Below are 8368 nucleotides of genomic sequence, written 5' to 3'. Positions count from 1 at the left end.
GGAGCCTGCTTCTCTCTCTCTCTGCCTGTGTCTCTGCCTCTCTCTGTATCTCTCATAATAAATAAATAAAATATTAAAAAGAAAAAGAAAAATTTTAACAATTCCTGTTGTTCATGAGATAAAACAGGACAGTACATTAGGAGAGGCCTTAATAGTCTTATAGCTAAGCCTCAAGGGACTTCTCCTATGAGTTGTTATAAAATAGTTTTCATCAATAGTATTGGTACAGCTAATAAAATGAAGTATGCCACTGAGCTTTTCCTTATAATGTTCTTCAATATTTGCTAAAGATATAATGGCCAAGGGAAGTCAAGTAAAATACTGCTATGAAATGAAATAATCACGTAATCTGGTCCATCAGTTTAGCAAAGGATCTAGCCAGGCTGAATGGTAGATCCTGCAGGCAACTCTCAGCAAATGTCATTTTAGTAGTTGTTCATATAACAGGTACTGGCCAGAGGAAAATCTGAAGCCATACTCCTTGACATATATATACCTGGAGAGCAGGTATTTTGTGTTATTGGACAAACATACTCATACCAGTAGTTATTGGCTGAGCTGGGAATAAGGCTATGAAGTCAAAGCTCCTAACAAAGAGACATGTGTGAATAGAAAGCTGCCTCCAGAGACAGAAAAGTCAAGGTTCCTCTCACAAAGCAGTCCAGGTTCTGCTTTAACACCAAATGAATAGATAACCTGGCCCCAGGGTTCTGTACTACAGGACATATCTATATACTCATAATCCTATTTTCTGGATGTATTTTTTACTGGGAGCCTGAAGCTAAGCTACATATCAGATGCTTCTTCACATAGACTGAACCAGTGTCAGAGATATCAACTTTAGTTAGCTCCACAGGTCCCTGGACTCTGCCCAGGTGTCCCATCTTGGAGACAGGTCTTCCCCGCAATATAAGCTACTCCTGGTTTTTGCAGGCTTAGGAATCTGTCTCTTTTCTTCAAAGATTCCTTGACCACACCTGGGCTATATCATCGGTTTCTCCAGCTATTGCTAAGTTGTTCGTTCATTCAATAAATATTTATTATATTTTTCAGGGTTATCACATCTTGAGGCCTATGGAAAATATGTTAATTTTGAGATTTCCATTAGAAAACCAGGTTGTGGGGTGCCTGCGTGGCTCAGTCGGTTAAGCTTAAGCGTCTGTGTTTGGCTCAGATCATGATCTTAGGGTCTTTGAATCGAGCCCCAAATCCCTGCTGAGCAGGGAACATGCTTCTTCCTCTTCCTCTTCCCCTACTTGTGCTCTCCCTCTCTCTCTGTGTCAAATAAAAAAAAAAAAAAAAAAAACTAAGTTGTATTGTTGCATATACAGTTGAATATCTAAGTATGGGGTTGTGAGGACAGGTCAGGCCAGATATTTAGGTGTGTATCTGTAGGCCATTGTTAGGAGTTAGTTGGACCATTAGGTAGTCAGGGCCAGGGTCTCCAGTAAGAAAATATGGAGTCAGGACAGCTAAAATAAAATAGCACTAACATCCTGTTTGCAGGTTAGACAGGACTACACTAGCATTCCATTTTGCAGCCTTTGCAGAAATGACTTCTGCAAAACATCCTAAAATAAGACAATTAACCACACGACATTTGTCCTTATCATGAACAAGGAGCAATTAAGACAGAAGCCTCCAGATGTCAGCAAAAAAGACCATCAGCACATTGACATTAACCTAATAGATAAACAGATACATGACCAAAGCCCTGATTGGCATGACTCAGCACACCTTGATCGCTTAAGATAGTTCTGCAGAAGAGTTCATAAAAATTCTTAAACTTAGAAATTTTGGGGGCAACCATCCCGGGCCCTCCTCCCTCTCTGGGAGCTTTACATTATTGATCAATAAACGGTGCTCTGCTGCCCACCACTCTTTGTCTGGTCTACCTCTTCATTCTTTGAAGCCATGTGACCAAGAACTGCAAGCACTAAAAGCAGAGAAATCCTGCAACACCATGAGGCTATTTAGGAATGAGAATAGATATGTAGATAGAATATTACTAAAGTCCCATTTTAATTTGAGCAACATTAAGTGCTTGGCCTTAGTAGCTCAGATGCCCTGGTCGGTTTCTGCTTCTGTCAAGTACTTTTCTGTCCCAGCAGCCATTTTTTCTGCCTAAAACAGGCCTCCAAAATCCCTAGAGATAAGTCACATTAGCCTTCTATCATAGGTTACCTCATTTTTTTGCTTTATTTGATACTTGCTTAATACATGAGAAGACGGAGGACAAAACTAGTGCTCCAAAGCTCTTAAAACCCCAGTTGAAATCTATATAGGCATTCCTTGACCTCCCTGAAATATGATTCTCCATAATAAATTCCCTATTAAGACTTTTAGAGCTAATAACAAGACTCACCGGGAGTCCTTCTGGGCTGTGATTACCCTGAGTTTTATACCTTTTTAACTTCTCTTCCTATTATTTGATAAGTGGTGGTAGAGAGCTTGCTAATTGTTTTCCTATTTATTAATGGTGGGAGAAAAACATGTAGTCCAAGGTGCACACTGCCATTCATGTTCTACTCTAATCTAGGGCATACGTCCCTGTAGAACAATGTTTATTTTGCTTGCACCCAATAGGGTGTAAGAATACACTGTAGAGGCAAGTTGTTGAGCGTGCTAGAAGACACTGCATGGAAGTAGAAAGAGTTAGCAAAAATAGTTCCAACTTCAGCATTAACCGTGTGGTAGACACCGTTCTGTGTTTCTTGTGTCATTTGATACAATGATGATCCTCAATTGGAGTGTTATTGCCCCATGGGGGCATTGTGGAAATTTGCAGGTTTTTTTTTTTTTTTTTTTTTTTTGCAGGTATAGTGAATTGTAACAGGACCAGGGATGGTAGACTTCCTGCAAGGTAAGGGATTGTCCCACATAGTAAAGAATTGACTTTACTCAATTCTCACAGAAGTGTCTCTAATGTCCTGTGGTCATTCTTGTTTTTAAAATCTTATAAAATTTTAAGCCTAGACCCTATTTTTGTTTTTGCATTTAAACAAAATAATTTAAATTTAAATATTTCTAAACTACTGACATTTCCAAGAGTGCGTTTATCATGTAAATTAAGAGATCAGAAGATTGTACTTTGTTTTATTTGGAATCTTATCAAGAGTCTATACTATTTTGGACATTATGTCCCTGCCTGCAGTACATGGCTAATGGTTGTTATTGCTGCTGCATTAATGGTGATTCTGTGAATATGTGCAAGAACAGGCAATTTATTATATCTTCTAGAATAGTATGTCTGAGCATTTACTTATTGACACATTTTATTGCAAATTACCTTTCTTTTATTTCTTTATATTATAATTAAGGGATCACATTAATTTAAAAAAGAATACTCTGGTAGAGAGCAATATCTATGATTTTCATTTCAGGATTTTAAAGAGGATATTACTAAATATTTGTAATAGAGTTTGTTAGATTGAGAATTACTGATTTATCCTCACGACAGCCCCACGAGTCAGGTGACTATAGTTTTCTCCATTTTCAAATAAAAAATTAGGCATAGATTAAATAACTAGTCCAGGACACACAGCTGGCAAGTCAGGGGCCAGAGTTTGAACCCAACATTCTGGATCACAGAGCTTGACATGCTCTTAAGAACTGTTTTTCTTATCACAGTAAGCCACAGAGCTTGACATGCTCTTAAGAACTGTTTTTCTTATAACAGTAAGCCAATAGAAATATCAGGCATAAAGAGGACAGAATTCTGGACAGGTCTTGAGATGCAAGGAGTGTATGGTTCTGAAAATGCAGACCCAGTGCACAGTCTCCATGCAGAGTGATTTGTAGCAGAACTAGTGAAGGTTACTGAGAGACCTGCTGGCTGGTCTCATGGGTTTCAAGTGAAGGCAAGAGGGCCTGCTGATGCCCATTCTAATAGGAGTAGAGCTGAATGGACAACCAGGATTCCATGGTCTCCCTAACCCAGCAGGAAAAAAAATGGATGGACAATTCACTGATACTTTAGAACTTAAAGCAGTGTTCTTGCTATACACCTACAAGAATCTATATTATTCTCTGGCACATTCAATATTCAACTTTTAGCAACCATGCAGGATGGCCCTTTGCTAGAATCCAGAAAAGTTAAAGAAAAACTTTGACCAAGTTCCCTCACATTTTCTTAAGCATGCATTTAAAAATCAGACCAGGAAAATCTTGATTTTTTTTTCTCAGTCTGAGTTTATCCATGGACTTTTTTCCATATGCTAATGTCAACAGGCTGAATTTCTTGGTTGGTTGAAAATTTCTCTTTGATTTAAAATCAATTACTGAATCTTGAAAATCAGGGAAAGTTTTCATGTGTGAATACAATTTTTTTAAGTGGGTCAAAAATGCTCAGTGTGGCCTTTGCCAGTGAAGATTAGGAATGGTGGATTAGACAAATCTGCCTGTCTGGATTTATTTTGTGTAGGCCTCAATTGTCCTACTTAAGTTTCCATTTTTCTGGGAGCTTCTTAAGATGGTGATGAGCAGAGTTCTAATGAGCTGGAACTTTCTTTCTCAGCTACAGTTTTGACAGGTTGTTTGTCTCTAGCTTGAAGAGACTCTTATTGAGGTTAAATAGAAGAAATGCAGCATCCAGAGAAATCTGTAGATTAGTACATTGAAATGTAACTGCCTCTTCTATTTTGAAATAACTGCTTATGGCAGTTCTTGGCCTATTTGTTGACAAATCACTCTGGAATCATTAGATAAGAGGCAGCTGTATGTATACTTTAATTAGCTGCTCTTGCCCCAAAAAGTTGATAAAGAAACTTTTCTTAACTCATTACTGTAAGTCCAACATTGCTATAACTCTCCTCTTAATGCATGTGAAATTTGTAGGCCTATTAAAAACCATGGAATACATACATATGCTAAATGAAAACATTTTTATGTATCTGTAGGATTAAAACGGAGGGAGAAATAGATAAGAGTGGGTTTCAGATTGAGGCAGTGTGGCAGTGATAAATTTATTTGAGGCCTTTATGCCTGTATAAAGAATATTAGCAAGGCGTTTTGATTACTTGCTTATATGTTTGGTCAGTTGTTGTGCTCTGGGAGCAGTACAAGTATTGGTGAAGATTATTAACTTTGATGCATGAGTGATAAACATTTATCTTACTTTAAAATTGGAAGAACTGAAACCCTTTTAAAACCTGTTCCAACTTAGAGATGGCTTGTACTTGTTTTAATAATCTTAGATTAGCTATTTACAACCTGGAAATCAGTTCTTTATAGTATTGTGTGATTTTTTTTCTTATTGCTCAAAAACACCAGAGGTCAAGGAACTTTTCCTGTGAGAGGACAGAACAGTAAATAATTTAGACTTTGGGTGTCATAGTGTCCCTGTCATATAACTACTCATGTGATAGTGCAAAAACAGCCATGGGCAGTGCCTAAACATATGGGCATGGCTATGTTCCAAAAAATATTCTTTAGGGATACGGCAATTGAAATTTCATATAATTTTCATGTGTTACAAAATATTATTTATCTTTTAATGTCTCCATCTATTTGAAATTGTAAAAACAATTTTTAACTCACTGGTTGTACAACAACAGGTGGCAGGCCATGTTTGATCCCTGAGCAGCAGTTTGCAGACCCCAGATATGCACAGAGGTGGGTTGTACTCACAATACTAAAGAATGTAACTGTATGTATGCTAAAATACTTGAGACACTTTTGCATAGGAAAAAGCATTTTATGTCTAATTGTAAATATGTCAGGGACACATCTGTTACAAAATGATCTAAACCAAGTTGGCTGTGCACAATCAATGGATATGTTTTTATTGGTAGATATGGTAGCCACTATGATTTTGTTGTAGGTGAGGGCTATAGATCTCCCACTTCCATATCCGTAGCAGGTTACAAGGAAAGCATGTCTCACATCAGATTCTGCATCTATATCAACATTACTTAGCAAATGCACAAACACAGCTATCACTTTGATTTTGCAATAACACAGTGCCATTCTTAGGCACCTAATACCCTGTATGCAATGTACACTACAAAAAGGCAATTTCTACAGGGAGGATTCAGATAACCTAGGAATCAGGTGACAGAATTCTGTGAAAGGCAAAACCAGGACATTAGAGAACCCTAGGCCAAGAATGTCACTTCAACGGTATGAGCTATGGGGTGATCATATTTATACACATGTAACTGCAAAGGTATTCATGGTACTTCTAGGGAATCCATCTTGAATATCTCTCATTTCACCAAATGAAAAGACATTTCTCTCTCTCTCTCTTTTTAGAGAGAGTGAGCATGCAGTGGGGAGTTGTGGGGGGAGTAAAGGGGGAGAGAGACTGGGAGAGAACTTAAGCAGACTCCACACCAAGCGAGGAGTCCCACCTGGGACTCTATTTTAAGACCTAAAATGACATGAGTGGAAATCAAGTCTGGATACTTAACCCGCTGAGCCACTCAGATACTCCTGGAAAGACATTTCTAATATGCTGTATGCTAATTAACAAACCCTCTAGTGCTGATAGGAATAGTTAAAAATACTTGTGTTACTGCTTCTGGAATATAGACTTCTGATTAGCACCACTCAAATACTAACCATCTATCCATGGAGTGAGCCTGACCAGGGAGCGTTAAATATAAGCTTATATTCAGTTACAGATTAAAGCACCCATACATATACCATAATTCCTTTTTTTTTTTTTTTAAGATTTTATTTATTTATCCATGAGAGACACACACACACAGAGGCACAGACACAGGCAGAGGGAGAAGCAGGCTCTATGCAGGGAGCCCGATACGGGACTCGATCCCCGGACTCCAAGATCACACCCTGGGCTGAAGTCGGCGCTAAACCGCCGAGCCACCCGGGCTGCCCTATACCATAATTTCTATGCTCAAGTATTTAAAAAGAAATTATAGACAATTTAATATTCTTCTAGGGGACACCTACCATAGCAACATCAGTGATTCCTCTTTACCTTAGCAGTCTATCCTTGTAAAACTGAGAATAGGGACTCTTTCCATACAGGGCTGGTGCAGATGTGCATTGGAAGGGGCAAGGAAATTTTTGGATAAGAGCAAGGACAGAGTTTTAAGGAACCGGAACTGTGAAATATTTGAGGACACGGACTTTTGTAAGTAGAAACCCACTACTTACTTTTTTTTTTTTCTTTAAGATTTTATTTATTTATTCATGAGAGACAGAGAGAGAGAGAGAGAGAGAGAGAGACAGAGAGAGGCAGGGACACAGGCAGAGGGAGAAGCAGGCTCCACGCAGGAAGCCTGATGCAGAACTCGATCCCGGGACTCTAGGATCACACCCTGGGCCGAAGGCAGGTGCTAAACTGCTGAGCCACCCCGGCATCCCTATTATTATTATTATTTTTTTTTTCGAATGAAATTTTTACCTCACGTTCATCTCACCAAAGTCTCTTCAGAGGAGCCTGGTTTACAAGATAATAAAGCTAATGATTACTATACAGTAGTGTACACACTGCTAACGTGCAACAAACTGGAAAGAAAGTCCTTATTTCAAAGTGGCCTCTCGTAAAAAGCGTAGGTACGAGGCCTTCTTAGTGTTAGTGTGTGTGGAAGCCACTTGGGAGCGTCCCGAGGTCACTGGGACGCTTCAACATGGCGACGTGAGAGGACTGGGTGTGTTCCGTGCACACCCACTCTACAGCCACATACACAACAGCTTCCTCAGAAAAAAACCCCAAAACCTGGCCGAGAAACTGCTGTGCGTTGGCGAGAGAGGGCCTCAGCAAAGCAGGTAGGAGAAGCCCTGAGGCAGCTCGCTACAAACCCCACCGCCCCCCTCAGCGCTCCCGAGCTGGGGGTGCAAACCCTGCAGCTTCTCTCCGAGGAGCAGAGAGTTTGCACCCTCCAGGAGACATCTCCAACTTCTAAGGCCTGCGCTTGAAACACCACCCCCCACCCGCAGACACCCAGTTTTCCAGACCAGAGGGCGGGCTGTGTGCCACAGACACGGGCCACAGGCGTGGAGACAGGGCTCTTACCCGCCTGCGCGCTCCGACTCCCCGGCCGGGCTCTGCGTGGAAGCGCCTGGGTGCCGCGGGGAGGCGCGCGCTCCGTGTCCCAGCCGCTCGGCTCGCAGCGTCCAGGGCGCCAGAGGTCTGCCGGACGCGTGTCTGCGGGGCTGCTGCTGCGGGGCTGCTCTCCGGGACGGAGACTGGTAGGGGCCGTCTTCACGGGGGCCTCCATGCTTTGCGCCAGCAGGTGGGTGCCATCTGTTCTCTCTTCCGCGTCGGGTTCCATCTTCGTGCCCTCCTGCTCTGTGCTTCCAGGTGCCCGAATCTTCCAGGGCCGGAGGCCTCTCCTCACGTCTGGCGCCGGGTTTCACGTCTAGGGCTTTGGTTTTGCGTCTGGTCCCTCGGGTTTTC

This window comes from Canis aureus, chromosome 7 (assembly GCF_053574225.1).
Source record: "Canis aureus isolate CA01 chromosome 7, VMU_Caureus_v.1.0, whole genome shotgun sequence".
Taxonomy (NCBI): Eukaryota; Metazoa; Chordata; class Mammalia; order Carnivora; family Canidae; genus Canis; species Canis aureus.
Note: the sequence above shows the minus strand (reverse complement) of the source record.